The sequence below is a fragment of the Triticum aestivum genome, chromosome 7A (assembly GCF_018294505.1).
Source record: "Triticum aestivum cultivar Chinese Spring chromosome 7A, IWGSC CS RefSeq v2.1, whole genome shotgun sequence".
Classification (NCBI taxonomy): Eukaryota; Viridiplantae; Streptophyta; class Magnoliopsida; order Poales; family Poaceae; genus Triticum; species Triticum aestivum.
Window position 1 is genome coordinate 650,340,368 of NC_057812.1, and position 17,526 is coordinate 650,357,893.

A 17,526-nucleotide genomic window follows, 5' to 3' on the forward strand; every position below is an offset into this window, starting at 1 on the left:
GACATATGCAGCGGAGAATATTCGAGCAGAAGTTATCCAAGTCCTGTCCATCTGTTAGACATACAAATTAGTTCTTCTACTAGATACTACGGGAAAAACATATATGCTTTTTTTGAAGTCCAGAAAAAATACCTAGGTCGATGTCTAAAGCTATGGCAAGATATTTGGACGAGCAGATCTAAGTAACGAAATATATGTAAAGCTAATTCAACAAATAGATTTGAGTGGCAAATTATGGTAAGCTGTTTCAGTAGTCAATGAGGCGAGCACACAGCCATCGAACTATCGAAGGCCATCGCAGAAACAAAGATCGAGTATAAAACGGTGTAGAGCTATTTCACCTAACAGATTGTCTACTAGACCATGGCAATCTACATCACAATGAATATATGGCAGGATATTTTAGCAACTAATCGGCCTTGGCATGCCATCTCAGCTAAGCAGATTGAGTGCAGAATAGGGCAAGGAAGCTTCTTAAGCAGAGCATATTGATAGTAAACTACTTCGGCAAACAGTGAGATTAACAGCGTCTATCAGCTAACATTCAGCACTACAACGACATGACCTCAGTCTAGAATGCACGTACCATGGGAGAAGCTGACTGCCATGCGTCTCCACACGAACGTCGCCAGCGGTGGCAGCACTGACCGCCATGCACCTCAACAAGAACGTAGCCAGAGGTGGCGGCGCGGCTAGAGGACGACAGTCTACGAGAGCGTACTGTGGGAGCGAGAGGATCACCGAACCGTGGCACCGACGTATCAGCGCGGCGGGGAGGGCAGCTTTGGCGGAGCGAATGGAGTGGAGGGGGACAGGGGGGAGGGGGGGGGGGGTTTGGGGAATATTATTGGCTAGTTGGCCGAAGGGCGGTTGAATCGGATTTGGGGGGAATTTTTGGGTGTGTGTGTGGGGGGGGGGGGAGGTTGGGGGAGGATTTTCGCACGGTGGGCGGGGGAGTTTGGCGCATGGTAGGTTTCTCCAAGTGCAGTCCCACGTGTCAGTGAAGAGGCAAGCCGAAGCGCGTTCCGTTTGCGTGAGCCGTGTGCAGGACCGAACGTGTGTGGGGTGCAATGCGACCGCGACAGGAGTGCTGTGAGTGTACCGCCTTTTTTCCTTTTAATCTAGGTGCTTGGCCCCCTCAAAAAAATTTATTTCTTCATGCGATCCATCGATTCTACTAATAGTAATCTGGTAATCCCGACTAAAACGGCGCGGCCGGGTCTTTTCCCGCGCGATATGCTGGGAGGTTGGCTTAGTTGGGTTTTTAAGGACGAGTAATGCTACACCTACGTAATCCCAGTTATGTAATTAACGTAATGTGAAACTTGTGAGCTGTTGATTGTAGATTGGGGGGAGGGATTGGCCCACCACCATGAAAATCAGGGGAGGAGAGAGAGGCAATTTACATTAACCCTTTTGTAGGTTCCCGTAGATGTAGAAAGATGTGAAATGCCTGAATGTGTAGTGGACGTACTATTGGAGTGCCTAAGATAATTTGTGTATGTATAGACCCTATGTGTTTATTTTACTTCGCATGTTAGATTTGTCTCGGTTCAATGAAAAGTAGAGTTGGTGATGATGGTGTGCCTGTCATCCTGCAATATAGGTCATCCGATCTATATCTAACGGATAGCAAGGAAACTATGACAATTTACCCGCACTCCTCTCCACATTTGCAGATAAGGCTTTCCCTCATTCATCCTTTTCTCCCACAAGATCTTGATCTTCCGTGCAACGCACGGGCATCTTGCTAGTACTCCTACAATATGTATATTATTATGAAAGTTCATATACACCGGCTGAGATTAATGCAAATACACCAGATTTTCATTACATTTCGAACTTTTATAGGACAGAAAAATAAAAGAAACCCGAACCTAAACCTATTCTATGGCGGCGACCGACGTCCTCCATCTGCGATCTCTATGTACAGGGGCGGGGTTCAAGACCCATGAAGTGAAGGTGCGGTCTCCGGCGAGGAAGAGTAGAACACGGGATACGGACCGACCAGTTGGCACACCATGCCCTGCTGCCTCCCATGCCCTACTCATCCTCGGAGGAGTCCCCGACCTCGGCGGTGCCGTACGTTGGACAGCGGCAAGTAGGACGCGTGGCTGACGGTGCTCCCGTCGTCGGCCGCCAGCGTGGCCACCGCTTGTGCGGTCGCGTCCGCCTCCGGCTACGCTGCTATTGGGTCATGAGAGGCGACTTGAGCGAGGGTGGCGACCTCGAGCTTCATCCCCGAAGACAAGCTCTTCCGCAGAGCGTTCGCACTTGCGGTCATGGCGGATGTGGTGCCAGGTAGGAGGACGATGCACTATGGTGTGGAGGTTAGCTGGGTGTTGCCGCTTTATGTAGCGCATTCCGGTGAGGCGAAGCGTCCGGGTGCGTCATTAAGTCGCCGGAGTTGGTTCCTCGGGCACCGAGCCTCTTAACGACAACATACGAACGGACGGCATGAATGCGGGAAGCTGGCGCCAGCTGGCAACGCACCGTGCGACGGCGCGAGCGACGAGGGTTTTGGCATGCCAGGGTAGTCAGCTGCGGTCGTGGCAACGTTGGAGATGCCCTTTGCTCACATGCGATCCCCGCATGTCATTGAAAAAGCAAGACGACCCGGCATGGTATCAGGTCCAGAGGATGCAGTTGGCCATGCTACACCACTCCGCGGACGCGTCGCGGTGCCCCGTGCATCCTCGACGAGCCGGGTGTTGGGGTGTGTTTGGATTGTGGCCAAAGTGCACCTTACCAAAATTTTGGTCATGACCCAAAGATTGGTCTTTCTTTGGATGGTTGCCATTTTTTTGGCATGCCAATGAACTCTAGCCAACTCTAGTTCATTTTTCTTGCCAATGTCGGCCAAATCATGGGCAACCAATACCTCAACCAAAATTTTGGTCATGACCCAAAGATTGGTCTTTGTTTGGATGGTTGCCATTTCTTTGGCATGCCAATGAACTCTAGCCAACTCTAGTTCATTTTTCTTGCCAATGTCGGCCAAATCATGGGCAATCAATACCTCAAACAAATTTTTGGCTACCCAATGCTTTGATGGGGCAACCTTGGGCACAAACCAAACATACCGTTGGTTGTGCCACAGCACTAACGCCACCCTCATCACACTAAAACCGACCGTGTCTAGCTACGTTATGAGCATGTCGCTTACCGCGGTCGCCGTGTCTAGAGGCGGTGCTGGAGCTGCGCCCCATTGTTGGCCCCAACGACCCACATGAATGGTTGTAGGTGGCGAGGAGGTCGTGGGCCAGCTCCTCCATTGGACTAGTCTGCCCCACATGTCGGTTTCCCAGTTTTCCCGGCCATATTTGAGCGTTAGTGCTCCGCGTTGCGCATTAGGCCTTTCACTATGTAGGCCAAGCGAGACAACTTATTGTTTATTTGAGCCATTCAAGTATAATAATGTGGCGTTTGCTTATTTCTCATTCCTCTCGAACCCTCTTCTCCATCGATTATGTCGCCATCCAGTCGAGTCCATCCTCCCGCATGCCTCATTTGAACATTCCGCGGAGTATCATTCACATGTACCCACCCTCGTCCTCTTTCAATAGATCTTCGGACCCCGAGATGAAATTGAGAGGGAACGAGTGGGGGCACGTGATACCTAAGGCGGATTCAAAATTTTGAACCAGTGATCATAGCATCCGCAAATCATATATAAAGGGTATTCAATGTTCGTTTTGTTTTTGAACGTACAATATACTCCCTCCTATCCTTTCTAGTTTACATATAAGTTTTATGTGTAGTCAAAGTATCTCTACTTTGATCAAAAAGGTATCAACATTCAACAACGCCCAATCAATATTGTTAGATTCGTACGTACTCCTAGATTTTTACTCGAGATGGTTTCCCATTTGACTATTGACAAGATTGATAGTACATGAGATGTATAATGTGAAAATTATATCATTGGAAACTCCTTTCACATACGAATTTGACCGTATGCTTTGTGTAAGTTGCATGTCATATATTATTACACTAACATTTGGTCAAAGTTAGCCTCGAAAAACGCATTAGACCCTATATGCTTTGTGTAAGTTGCATGTCATATATTATTACTCTAACATTTGTGTAAGTTGCATGTCATATATTATTACTCTAACATTTTGTCAAAGTAGTATAGTGGAAGTGGATCCTCTGACGTAGGTATCCCTGCCTTACCCTCCCTTTCAGTCACTTACTGGTGGACCCCATGCTTGCTAGGCCCCGCATGTCAGTTATTGAATGGGTTCGGCCATGTCAAGGGATCCTCATCCGTAGTATACACTCCCTCTGTTTTTATTAACTCCGCATAAAACAGAGGGAGTGATTGTATAATAAATGACGCGTGCGGGGGAGGGGGAGGGACGTCGGTTTACTCTCAACTGCGGTCCCACAAGCGAGCGAAAACGCAAGACGAAGCGTGTTCCATTCGGTGAGCGACGTGGAGGGTCTAGCGTGCCAGGCTGCAACGCGAACGCGACAAGAGCGATGTACAGTCAAAACCGATTGACCAGTCATCACCAGAACCACTATTCACACCAGAACATTCGCTGCTCGGCCTACGCCAGTCAATGCCCTAAAACCACACCAAATCTCTAGCCCATTCCCCCACCTTTTGGTCCCCTAGCCCTCATCAAGCATCCCCTAGTTCGCCGGAAAGCCATGGTGCGCCGCAATATCACTTACTACAAGATGCTGACGCCGGAGCGCCGCGCAGAAATTGTGGCGGCGGTCGGTGCCACAGACCTCCGTTCCCAAGCTTGCTTTGCGGCGGGCCAATCCCCGAGTTCTCTGGAGCCAAGCTACGAGGAGGAGGAAGCCGATCCAATGTTCATGGTGGAGGTCGCGGCGCAGAAGGCCCCCGATGGGTATGAGACGATGGACGTCGACTTCGGGCCGGCGTCCGAGTCCCCCATGGTGTAGGCGGACCAGCGGTTCAACATGGCGATACTAAAGGAGGACCGGGAGGCAGAGTCTCAACTCGACGCGGAGCGCGCGCATGCCGCTGCCAACGAGGCTCTCCTGCAGGCGGAACCGGATGTCGTGGATGTGAATCGGGCGGCGGAGGCTCAACTTGAGGCGGAGCACGCGGATGCCGCTGCCATCGAGGCCCTCCTGCAGGCAGAACTGTACGTCCTGGACATGAACCGGGCGGCATAGGCTCGACTCGACGTAGATCACATGGATGCCGTTCTCATCGACGCCCTCCTGCAGGCGGAATTGGACGTCCTGGACTTGAACCGGGCGGCGGAGGCTCGACTCGACGTAGAGCGGGCGGATGCCGCTGCCATCGAGGCCCTCTTGCAGGCAGAACCGGATGTCCTCGACTTGAACCGGGCTGTGCTCTCGTCCGTGCAGAGCGCCCGCATGCTCTGCTTGAACGAGTAGCTGGAGGCCGAGGACAACGACGGTACGGAGACACACGTCGGCAGCGATGGCTGGTTCGCGCTGGCAGCCAAAGATGACGAGGCCGTTGTTGTTGTTTTTATGGATCTTTTGCTGTGTAAAAACATATATTTGTTATGCAAGTCGCCTGACTTGGGTCAGTCTACCATTTCAGTCGGCTGGATAAATATCCTACATCTCCTAACCCTTCTTTCCTCCTTCTTCCTCACCTCTTCTTCTTCCCCAACAGACCACCGCACGGGCCGTACTGATACTCCCCAACATGCGGTTGGATAAACATACTCTATGAACCGAAATTATGTGTGAGCGATAGGATGTCTGAGTTTGGTTTGTTCACATGCGACAACACGTGTCAGTGAGGGTGCGTTCCCTTGGTTGGGTTTGCGGCGTGCAAGAGCGACTGTGTGAGGGTGCGGTGCGACCGCGGCATGCAGGGGCGACCGTGTGAGGGTGCGGTGCGACCGCGACAGCCGTGCGCAGGTGTACCTCCCTCTCATTTTGAAAATTTTAGGCAAGCTTGGCAAAAATGTGTGGCGAAGTTTGGCAATGCAAGGCCTAGACACAAAGAAAGGCGGGGTTTTCCTTCACGGGATTTAATCGATACAAATCCTCGTTTCATGTGTCAATTAATGCGTATTTTTTCTCCAAAGACCAAAGAGCTAACCATCTCACTCCTCATCACTTGATTAATGCAGCGCCATTCAAACCAACCTTCTCACTTCCGCATGCATCCATGTCGTCTCTCTCTCTCCCCTGTCCATCTCTCTGCATGCATGCGCCTCTCGCTCTCTCTCCTGTTTCTGCATGCAAGCAGCTCTCTGCCTTGGGAAGATGCGAAGCACATGGGAAAGAGAGATGGGATTACTGCAGGCACGCATGCAGTGGAAAGGGATGGAGGGCCCGGTTGGAAAGAGCAGCGAAAAAATGCCAATGCGCAGAGCATTGCAGGGAAAACGAAATTTTCTTAGACGCAGACAAAAAAGGACCGGAGGGAGTACTACTAGGTGTACTAGTGCGGTGAGATGGTTTCTCGAAGAAGACGATGGAGAAGCGGAGTCAGCGAAGAGTGAAATGATAGTTGCTTCGTCCGTGCTTTTGTGATTTGACGCCTCACTGCTTTGTGATTTGTGATAGAAGGGACGGGGGAGTAGACTCTGTGCTCTGTACTGTACTACATGCATCCAAGCATGGGAGAAAGAGGAGATACATTGCATTTTTCTATTCATTCAATCAATCAACCAGGGAGTTTTGGTTCCATCTTTTTGGCTTTGGCAACACCGTCCACAATGGTTCCCACGATGCCAAAAGCTATTTTAACATTTGGCTACACATTGTGGATGCCCTTAACCGTACCACTTGGTTTTGCTCCTGTGTGCTATCTATACAAATCTCAGTTATATTGATCTAAAAAATTATAGAATCAAGATTAGTAAAAAGGAGGTGATTTTGCCGCGTGGATGGCGGGGGAGGTTTTTTATTTGAGCAATGCTACATCCACGTACTGGTTTACATAGAGTTACAAATTGATGTGATGTGGGACTATTTGATTGGATTAAAGGAGAGGATTACGCCCACCCCACCTGAGAATCAGGGGGGCATATATAGATTAGATGGAAAGTATACGTAGCAGCTACGTAGCCCTTTGTAAGTCTAGGATTAGGCTTCTTATTTTTGGAGGATGTTGTCCTCACGGTTTTCTAACATGCGGTCCCACGTGTCAGTGCTTTATCAAGCCGATCCGCGTCCCACATGAGGCAGAACAACGGTAGAAGCAACACGTGGTTAAGTTGAAGAAGCACTAGTAGAAAAAGGACCTAATGTGAGACACATTAGTGCCGGTTTGATTTTAGCCCAGTACTAATGGTACCATTGGTGCCGGTTCGAACGGCTATGCATTAATGCCGGTTCGTGTTGAACCTTTAGTACCGGTTCGTGCCACGAACCGATACAAAAGGGGTGATGGCAGGCTGGCGTCAGGCCGGTGCCCCGCGATCACCTTTAGTACCGGTTCGTGTCACAAACCGGTACTAAAGGGCTAACCTTTAGTACCGGTTTGTGCCATGAACCGGTACTAAAGGGGTTTGACCTATAGTACCGGTGTGTGACACAAACCGGCACTATAGGGCAATTTTCAAACTCTACCCCCCCGCCCCCGTGTGTTGCCATTTCAGTTCTGAAAAAACCAAAATAAAATGATAAAAACTTCAAAAAATAAAATCCTTCGAGAGGTAGTTATATTACTACATCTACTAGTTAGGAAAATTTGAAAACTTAGATTTGGACATGTTTTGCAAAAAGTGTAGGGAAAATGTAAAACGGCTATAACTTTTACATACGATGTCGGAAAAAAACGTATAATATATCAAAAAATTCAGCACGAAAATCCGCATCCGATGAACACGGCCTATGGCCTGTTTGCAATTTTTTAGAATCCTCAAATTCCAAAACGAAAAAAAGATTTGGTCAAATTTCAGTTTTTTTAAAAAAATTGGTTAAATCTGGTCAAACTACTTATTCAAGAAGTATTAATGTTACTACATAATTATTCAAGAATATTAGTGTTACTAAATAATTATTTCAATTTTTTAAATTTTGGTTAAATCTGGTCAAACTATGGTCAAACTATGGTCAAACTTATTCAAGAAATATTAGTGTTACTAAATAATTACTGTTTTTTAGAATAATAGTTTCAAACTCAAACGGTGAAACGTGTGACCTAATGCTCAAGCTAAACTGCTGAGGGTTAATAGGATTGACAGCTTACATTTGTCAGGAAAACAACAAGTGCAGACTTGGAATGTAGGGGGAATATAACTCGGAAGTTAAGCGTGCTCAGGCTGGGGGAGTGAGAGGATGGGTGACCGGCCGGGAAGTCAGGCGATTTGGAATGAGTGATCCACACTTGAGCAGTTAAGAGAGGTGATTAGAGACTAAATCATCAAATAAGTCAGAAAAACTAAAAATAAAAAAATCAATTTTTTTTTCAAAATTTTCAAAAAAAAATTCAAAAAAAAACCTTTAGTACCGGTTGGTAACACCAACCGGTACTAAAGGTCCCCCATACCAAGGCGCGAGCTCACGCCACATGGTGGCTCTTTAGCGCCGGTTTGTGCCGAACCGGTACTGAAGGGGGGGGGGCCTTTAGTGCCCACCCTTTAGTGCCGGTTACGGAACCGGCACTAAAGGCCCTTACGAACCGGCGCTAAAGCACCGTTTTCTACTAGTGAAGATGAGGGAGAAGCGGATTCAGCAACGAGTGAAATGATGGTTGCTTCGTCCCTCCAACTTAATTGCGGGAAAGGTGCAGCTTTGTGATTTGACGCCTCATTGCTCATTACTATGCCGGCGCCATGACTGGGGTGCTTCACCCCGGCTGCTCTACACTGTATTCCGGTATGGCACGTGGACCCGATAGCTTGATGTCCCACATGTCAGTGAAAGGGACTAGAACATTTATGAAAGCGAGTGCTCCGCTCTTACGACGGAGGAGTAGACGACACGACGGCCTAGTGAACTGTCACTTGTACTGTATAGTACTATAGTTTTGTTGTTTCGCACGATCCATCGATACAAACCCGATTAAACAGGAAAGGGCGCGATTTTCCCCGTGCGGTAGATAATACTGGCCATGCATTTCAAAGGCAATTTTAATGTATGCAAACTGAATAATTATAAGTAACAACATGATATCTAGTAAAACTAAAAACACATATGATTTATTGTGTTAGAGTGTAGTAGTAGTGTTGTATTGCATAGTTGTTAGATGTAACATGCGAGAACGTGTAGAGATGTAGTTTTGGAGGGCCTACAAAGAGAAAAGCGTAATACGGTCATCGAACTTCAGAATAAGCTGATTACGGTCACTATATACGTTTTGCGGTGATTATACGGTCACTTGCTCACAGTTCAGCATCGGATTGCACTCTGTTGACCGGCCAAATAGTCTGCGTGGCGCCATGTTGACTAGTTAAATTGACCACGTTCCTTGTGGGTCCCACCTGTCAGTTTGCATAGGCAAAAGGTCAGATAAACACAAATTTACGCAGGCGCGACAAGGCTCCAACCCGTGCGCGGGAATCACCTGGTTGTGTATGTGTCTGTCAGGGCCTGATGTGTGCGCATGCACATGTAGGTTGAGCACTTGAGCATGAGAGTGTGTATTGGTCGTGTGGTGTACTGGTGTGTGCATGCATGCGTGCGTGCGTGCGTGTGAGTGTTGCGTGCGTGCGTGGCTGCATGTGTATGTGTGAGTGTTGCGTGCGTGCGTGGGTGCATGTGTTACATGGATGCAGTTCGTGTGCATGCATGCATGTGTGTATAATCACCACACCAGCTCCTGTGTGTTAAACCAGACGGCTCAGCAAACCACTACAAGGCCACCTTCTCCGCTGTGCCCGTGGTCATGACTTCGAACCACCGTCCAAATATTTTTTTGTCGTTTGTTTTCATTCTTACTAGCAAGATGCCCGTGCGTTGCACGTAACATCAAGATGCATTTGTACGACTTGTTTATCTTGTGAGAGAAAAGGATGAATGAGGGAAGGCCTTATTTGCAAATCTGGAGAGGTGTGTGGGTACCTTTTTGATGGGGAACGTAGTAATTTCAAAAATTTTCCTACGCACACGCAAGATCATGGTGATGCATAGCAACGAGAGGGGAGAGTGTTGTCTACGTACCCACGTAGACCGACTGCGGAAGCGTTGACGCAAGGTGGAGGAAGTAGTCGTACGTCTTCCCGATCCGACCGATCCAAGCACCGTTACTCCGGCACCTCCGAGTTCTTAGCACACGTACAGCTCGATGGCGCTCCCCCGGCTCCGATCCAGCAAAGCTTTGGGGATGAGTTCTGTCAGCACGACGGCGTGTTGACGATGATGATGTTCTACCGACGCAGGGCTTCGCCTAAGCACTACAACGGTATGACCGAGGTGGAATATGGTGGCAGGGGGCACCGCACACGGCTAAGGAACGATCACGAGGATCAACTTGTGTGTCCTAGGGTGCCCCCCTGCCCCCGTATATAAAGGAGCAAGGGGGAGGCCGGCCGGCCTATGGGGCACGCCAAGGGAGGGGTAGTCCTCCTCCTAGTGGGAGTAGGACTCCCCTTTCCTAGTCCAACTAGGAGACTTGGGGGGGAAGGAAAGAGAGGGAGAGGGATAGGGAAAGGGGGGGCCGCGCCCTCCCCTCCTAGTCCAATTCGGACTCCCTTGAGGGGGGGCGCGCCACCTCTTGGGCTGCTGCCCTCACTCTCCCCTCAGGCCCAATAAGGCCCATTACTTCCCCGGGGGATTCCGGTAACCCCTCCGGCACTCCGGTTTTCTCCGAAATCACCCAGAACGCTTCCGGTGTCCGAATATAGCCGTCCAATATATCAATCTTTATGTCTCGACCATTTCGAGACTCCTCGTCATGTCCGTGATCACATCCGGGACTCTGAACTAACTTCGGTACATCAAAATGCATAAACTCATAATAATTGTCATCGTATCGTTAAGCGTGCGGACCCTACGGTTCGAGAACAATGCAGACATGACTGAGACAAATCTCCGTTCAATAACCAATAGCGGGACCTGGATGCCCATATTGGCTCCTACATATTCTACGAAGATCTTTATCGGTCAGACCGCATAACAACATACGTTGTTCCCTTTGTCATCGGTATGTTACTTGCCCGAGATTCGATCGTCGGTATCCAATACCTAGTTCAATCTCGTTACCGGCAAGTCTCTTTACTCGTTCCGTAATACATCATCTCACAACTAACATATTAGTTGTAATGCTTGCAAGGCTTATGTGATGTGCATTACCGAGAGGGCCCAGAGATACCTCTCCGACAATCGGAGTGACAAATCCTAATCTCGAAATACGCCAACCCAACATCTACCTTTGGAGACACATGTAGTACTCCTTTATAATCACCCAGTTACGTTGTGACGTTTGGCAGCACCCAAAGTGTTCCTCCAGTAAACGGGAGTTGCATAATCTCATAGTCATAGGAACATGTATAAGTTATGAAGAAAGCAATAGCAACATACTAAATGATCGGGTGCTAAGCTAATGGAATGGGTCATGTCAATCAGATCATTCAACTAATGATGTGATCCCATTAATCAAATAACAACTATTTTGTCTATGGTTAGGAAACATAACCATCTTTGATTAATGAGCTAGTCAAGTAGAGGCATACTAGTGACACTCTGTTTGTCTATGTATTCACACATGTATTATGTTTCTGGTTAATACAATTCTAGCATGAATAATAAACATTTATCATGATATAAGGAAATAAATAATAACTTTATTATTGCCTCTAGGGCATATTTCCTTCAGTCTCCCACTCGCACTAGAGTCAATAATCTAGATTACACCGTAATGATTCTAACACCCATGGAGCCTTGGTGCTGATCATGTTTTGCTTGTGGAAGAGGCTTATGTTGGAAATATGCCCTAGAGGCAATAATAAAAGTATTATTATTATATTTCCTTGTTCATGATAATTGTCTTTTATTCATGCTATAACTGTATTATCCGGAAATCGTAATACACGTGTGAATACATAGATCACAATATGTCCCTAGTGAGCCTCTAGTTGACTAGCTCGTTGTGATCAACAGATAGTCATGGTTTCCTGGCTATGGACATTAGATGTCGTTGATAACGGGATCACATCATTAGGAGAATGATGTGATGGACAAGACCCAATCCTAAGACTAGCACAAAAGATCGAGTAGTTCATTTGCTAGAGCTTTGCCTATGTCAAGTATCTCTTCCTTTGACCATGAGATCGTGTAACTCCTGGATAACGTAGGAGTGCTTTGAGTGTATCAAACGTCACAACGTAACTGGGTGACTATAAAGGTGCACTACAGGTATCTCCGAAAGTATCTATTGTTTTATGCGGATCGAGACTGGGATTTGTCACTCCGTGTAAACGGAGAGGTATCTCTGGGCCCACTCGGTAGGACATCATCATATGCGCAATGTGACCAAGGAGTTGATCACGGGATGATGTGTTACGGAACGAGTAAAGTGACTTGCCGGTAACGAGATTGAACAAGGTATTGGATACCGACGATCGAATCTCGGGCAAGTAAAATACCGCTAGACAAAGGGAATTGTATACGGGATCGATTGAGTCCTTGACATCGTGGTTCATCTGATGAGATCATCGTGGAACATGTGGGAGCCAACATGGGTATCCAGATCCCGCTGTTGGTTATTGACCGGAGAATGTCTCGGTCATGTCTGCATGTCTCCCGAACCCGTAGGGTCTACACACTTAAGGTTCGATGACGCTAGGGTTATAAAGGAAGCTTGTATGTGGTTACCGAATGTTGTTCAGAGTCCCGGATGAGATCCCGGACGTCACGAGGAGTTCCGGAATGGTCCGGAGGTAAAGATTTATATATGGGAAGTCCTGTTTTGGTCACCGGAAAAGTTTCGGGCGATATCGGTATTGTACCGGGACCACCGGGAGGGTCCCGGGGGTCCACCAAGTGGGGCCACCTTCCCCAGAAGGCTGCGTGGGCCATGTGTGGGAGGGGACCAGCCCCTAGGTGGGCTGGTGCGCCCCCCACAAGGTGCCAAGGCGCAAGGGAGAGTGGGAGGGGGCAAACCCTAGTCCAGATGGGCCTTAAGGCCCACCTAGTGGGCGCCTCCCCTCTCTCCCCCTCCTGGCCGCCGCCCCCTTTGCCATCTAGGGCTGGCCGCACCCCTTGGGGGTGGGAAACCCTAAAGGGGGCGCAGCCCTCCCTTTCCCCTATATATATGAGGCCTAGGGGCTGCCCATAACAGGTGATTTTGATCTCTCTTGGTGCAGCCCTGTCTCTCCTCCTCCTCCTCCTCTCCCATGGTGTTTGGCGAAGCCCTGCGGGATTGCCACGCTCCTCCACCACCACCACGCCGTTGTGCTGCTGTTGGATGGAGTCTTCCTCAACCTCTCCCTCTCTCCTTGCTGGATCAAGGCGTGGGAGACGTCACCGGGCTGTACGTGTGTTGAACGCGGAGGTGCCGTCCGTTCGGCACTTGATCATCGGTGATCTGAATCACGACGAGTACGACTCCATCAACCCCGTTCACTTGAACGCTTCCGCTTAGCGATCTACAAGGGTATGTAGATGCACTCCCCTTTCTACTCGTTGCTGGTCTCTCCATAGATAGATCTTGGTGACACGTAGGAAAATTTTAAATTTCTGCTACGTTCCCCAACAGTGGTATCAGAGCCAGGTTTATTGCGTAGATTCTTTGCACGAGTAGAACACAAAGTAGTTGTGGGCGTTGATGTTGTTCAATATGCTTACCGTTACTAGTCCAATCTTGTTTCGACGGTATTGTGGGATGAAGCGGCCCGGACCGACCTTACACGTACTCTTACGTGAGACAGGTTCCACCGATTGACATGCACTTGGTGCATAAGGTGGCTAGCGGGTGCCAGTCTCTCCCACTTTAGTCGGAACGGATTCGATGAAAAGGGTCCTTATGAAGGGTAAATAGCAATTGGCATATCACGTTGTGGTCTTGCGTAGGTAAGAAACGTTCTTGCTAGAAACCCATAGCAGCCACGTAAAACATGCAACAACAATTAGAGGACGTCTAACTTGTTTTTGCAGGGTATGCTATGTGATGTGATATGGCCAAAAGGATGTGATGAATGATATATGTGATGTATGAGATTGATCATGTTCTTGTAATAGGATTCACGACTTGCATGTCGATGAGTATGACAACCGGCAGGAGCCATAGGAGTTGTCTTTATTTTTTGTATGACCTGCGTGTCATTGAAGAACGCCATGTAAACTACTTTACTTTATTGCTAAACGCGTTAGTCATAGAAGTAGAAGTAGTCGTTGGCGTGACAACTTCATGAAGACACGATGATGGAGATCATGATGATGGAGATCATGGTGTCAAGCCGGTGACAAGATGATCATGGAGCCCCGAAGATGAAGATCAAAGGAGCTATATGATATTGGCCATATCATGTCACTACTCTATTTTGATTGCATGTGATGTTTATCATGTTTATGCATCTTGTTTACTTAGGACGACGGTAGTAAATAAGATGATCCCTTACAAAATTTCAAGAAGTGTTCTCCCCTAACTGTGCACCGTTGCTACAGTTCGTCGCTTCTAAGCACCACGTGATGATCGGGTGTGATGGATTCTTACGTTCACATACAACGGGTGTAAGACAGTTTTACACAGCGAAAACACTTAGGGTTAACTTGACGAGCCTAGCATGTGCAGACATGGCCTCGGAACACAGAGACCGAAAGGTCGAGCATGAGTCGTATAGTAGATACGATCAACATGAAGATGTTCACCGATGATAACTAGTCCGTCTCACGTGATGATCGGACACGGCCTAGTTGACTCGGATCATGTGATCACTTAGATGACCAGAGGGATGTCTATCTAAGTGGGAGTTCATAAGATGAACTTAATTATCTTGAACATAGTCAAAAGACCTTTTTGCAAATTATGTCGTAAGCTCGCGCTTTAGTTCTACTGTTTTAGATATGTTCCTAGAGAAAATATAGTTGAAAGTTGACAGTAGCGATTATGCGGACAGAAGAAAGCTTATGTCCTTAATGCACCGCTCAATGTGCTGAACCCCAAACGTCGTCTGTTGATGTTGCGAACATCGGACATACACGTTTTGATAACTACGTGATAGTTCAGATAAATGGTTTAAGTAGAGGCACCGAAGACGTTTTTCGAAACATCGCGGAACATATGAGATGTTTCAAGGGCTGAAATTGGGATTTCAGGCTCGTGCTCACGTCAAGAGGTATAAGACCTCTGACGATTTTCTTAGCCTGCAAACTAAGGGAGAAAAGCTCAATCGTTGAGCTTGTGCTCAGATTGTCTGAGTGCAACAATCACTTGAATCGAGTGGGAGTTGATCTTCCAAATGAGATAGTGATGTTTCCCCAAAGTCATTGCCACCAAGCTGCTAGAGCTTCGTGATGAACTATAACATATCAGGGATAGATATGATGATCCTTGAAATATTCGTGATGTTTGACACCGCGAAAGTAGAAATCAAGAAGGAGCATCAATTGTTGATGGTTGATGAAACCACTAGTTTCAAGAAGGGCAAGGGAAAGAAGGGATACTTCATGAAACGGCAAATCAGCTGCTGCACCAATGAAGAAACCCGAGGTTGAACCCAAACCCGAGACTAAGTGCTTCTGTAATAAGGGGAACAACAACTGGAGCAAGATTACCCTAGATACTTGGTAGATAAGAAGGTTGGCAAGGTCGATAGAAGTATATTGGATATACATTATGTTAATGTGTACTTTACTAGTACTCCTAGTAGCACCAGGGTATTAGATACCGGTTCGGTTGCTAAGTGTTAGTAACTCGAAATAAAAGCTACGGCATAAACGGAGACTAGCTAAAGGTGAGCTGACGATATGTGTTGGAAGTGTTTCCAAGTTTGATGTGATCAAACATCGCACGCTCCCTCTACCATCAAGATTAGTATTAAACCTGAATAAAGTGCTCTTGCACCTAAAATGAATGGTTTATTGAATCTCGATCGTAGTGATACACATGTTCATGCCAAAAGATATAAGATAGTAATGATAGTACCACTTACTTGTGGCACTGCCATGTAAGTCATAATGGTATAAAACGCATGAAGAAGCTCCATGTTGATGGATCTTTGGACTCACTCATTTTTGAAAAGTTTGAGACATGCGAACCATGTCTATTGGTATATATGCATGAAGAAACTCCATGCAAATGGACCGTTTGAACTCACTTGATTTTGAATCACTTGAGATATGCAAATCATACCACTTAGGCAAGATGACTGAAAAGCCTCGGTTTCAATAAAATGGAACAAGATAACAACTTATTGGAAGCAACACATTTTGATGTGTGCAGTCCAATGAGTGCTGAGGCATGCAGTGAATATCGTTATGTTCTTACTTCACAGATGATTCGAGTAGATGTTGAGAATATTTACTTGATGAAACACAAGTCTGAATTATTGAATGGTTCAAGTAATTTCAGAGTGAAGTAGAAGATCATTGTGACAAGAGGATAAAATGTCTATGATATGATCATAGAGATGAATATCTGAGTTACGAGTTTTGGCACACAATTAAGACATTGTGGAAATTGTTTCGCAATAAATACCGCCTGGAACACCATGGTGTGATGGTGTGTCCGAACATCATAACTGCACCCTATTGGATATGATGCATACCATGATGTCTCTTATCGAATTACCACTATTGTTCATGGGTTAGGCATTAGAGACAACCACATTCACTTCAAATAGGCCACCACATAATTCCGATGAGATGACACCGTATGAATTATGGTTTAGAGAAACCTAAGTTGTCGTTTCTTAAAAGTTTGGGGATGCGACGCTTATATGAAAAAGTTTCAGGTTGATAAGCTCGAACCCAAAGCGGATAAAATGCATCTTCATAGGAAACCCAAAACAGTTGGGTATACCTCCTAATTCAGATCCGAAAGCAATATGGATTGTTTCTTGAATCGGGTCCTTTTTCGAGGAAAGGTTTCTCTCGAAAAGTTGAGTGGGAGGATGGTGGAGACTTGATGAGGTTATTGAACCGTCTCTTCAACTAGTGTGTGGCAGGGCACAGGAAGTTGTTCCTGTGGCACCTACACCAATTGAAGTGGAAGCTTATGATATTGATCATGAAACTTCGGATCAAGTCACTACCAAACCTCGTGGGATGACAAGGATGCGTACTACTTCAGAGTGGTACGTAATCCTGTCTTGGAAGTCATGTTGTTGGATAACAATGAACCTACGAGCTATGGAGAAGCGATGGTGGGCCCGGATTCCGATAAATGGCTCGAGGCCATAAAATCCGAGAACGGATCCATGGACTTTGGTGGACTTGCCCGATGATCGGCAAGCCATTAAGATAAATGGATCTTTAAGAAGAAGACGGACGTGGACGGTAATGTCACCGTCTATGAAGCTCGACTTGTGGCGAAGAGTTTTTCACAAGTTCAAGGAGTTGACTACGATGAGATTTTCTCATCCGTAGCGATGCTTAAGTCCGTCGGATTCATGTTAGCATTAGCTGTATTTATGAAATCTGGCAGATGGATATCAAAACGAGTTTCCT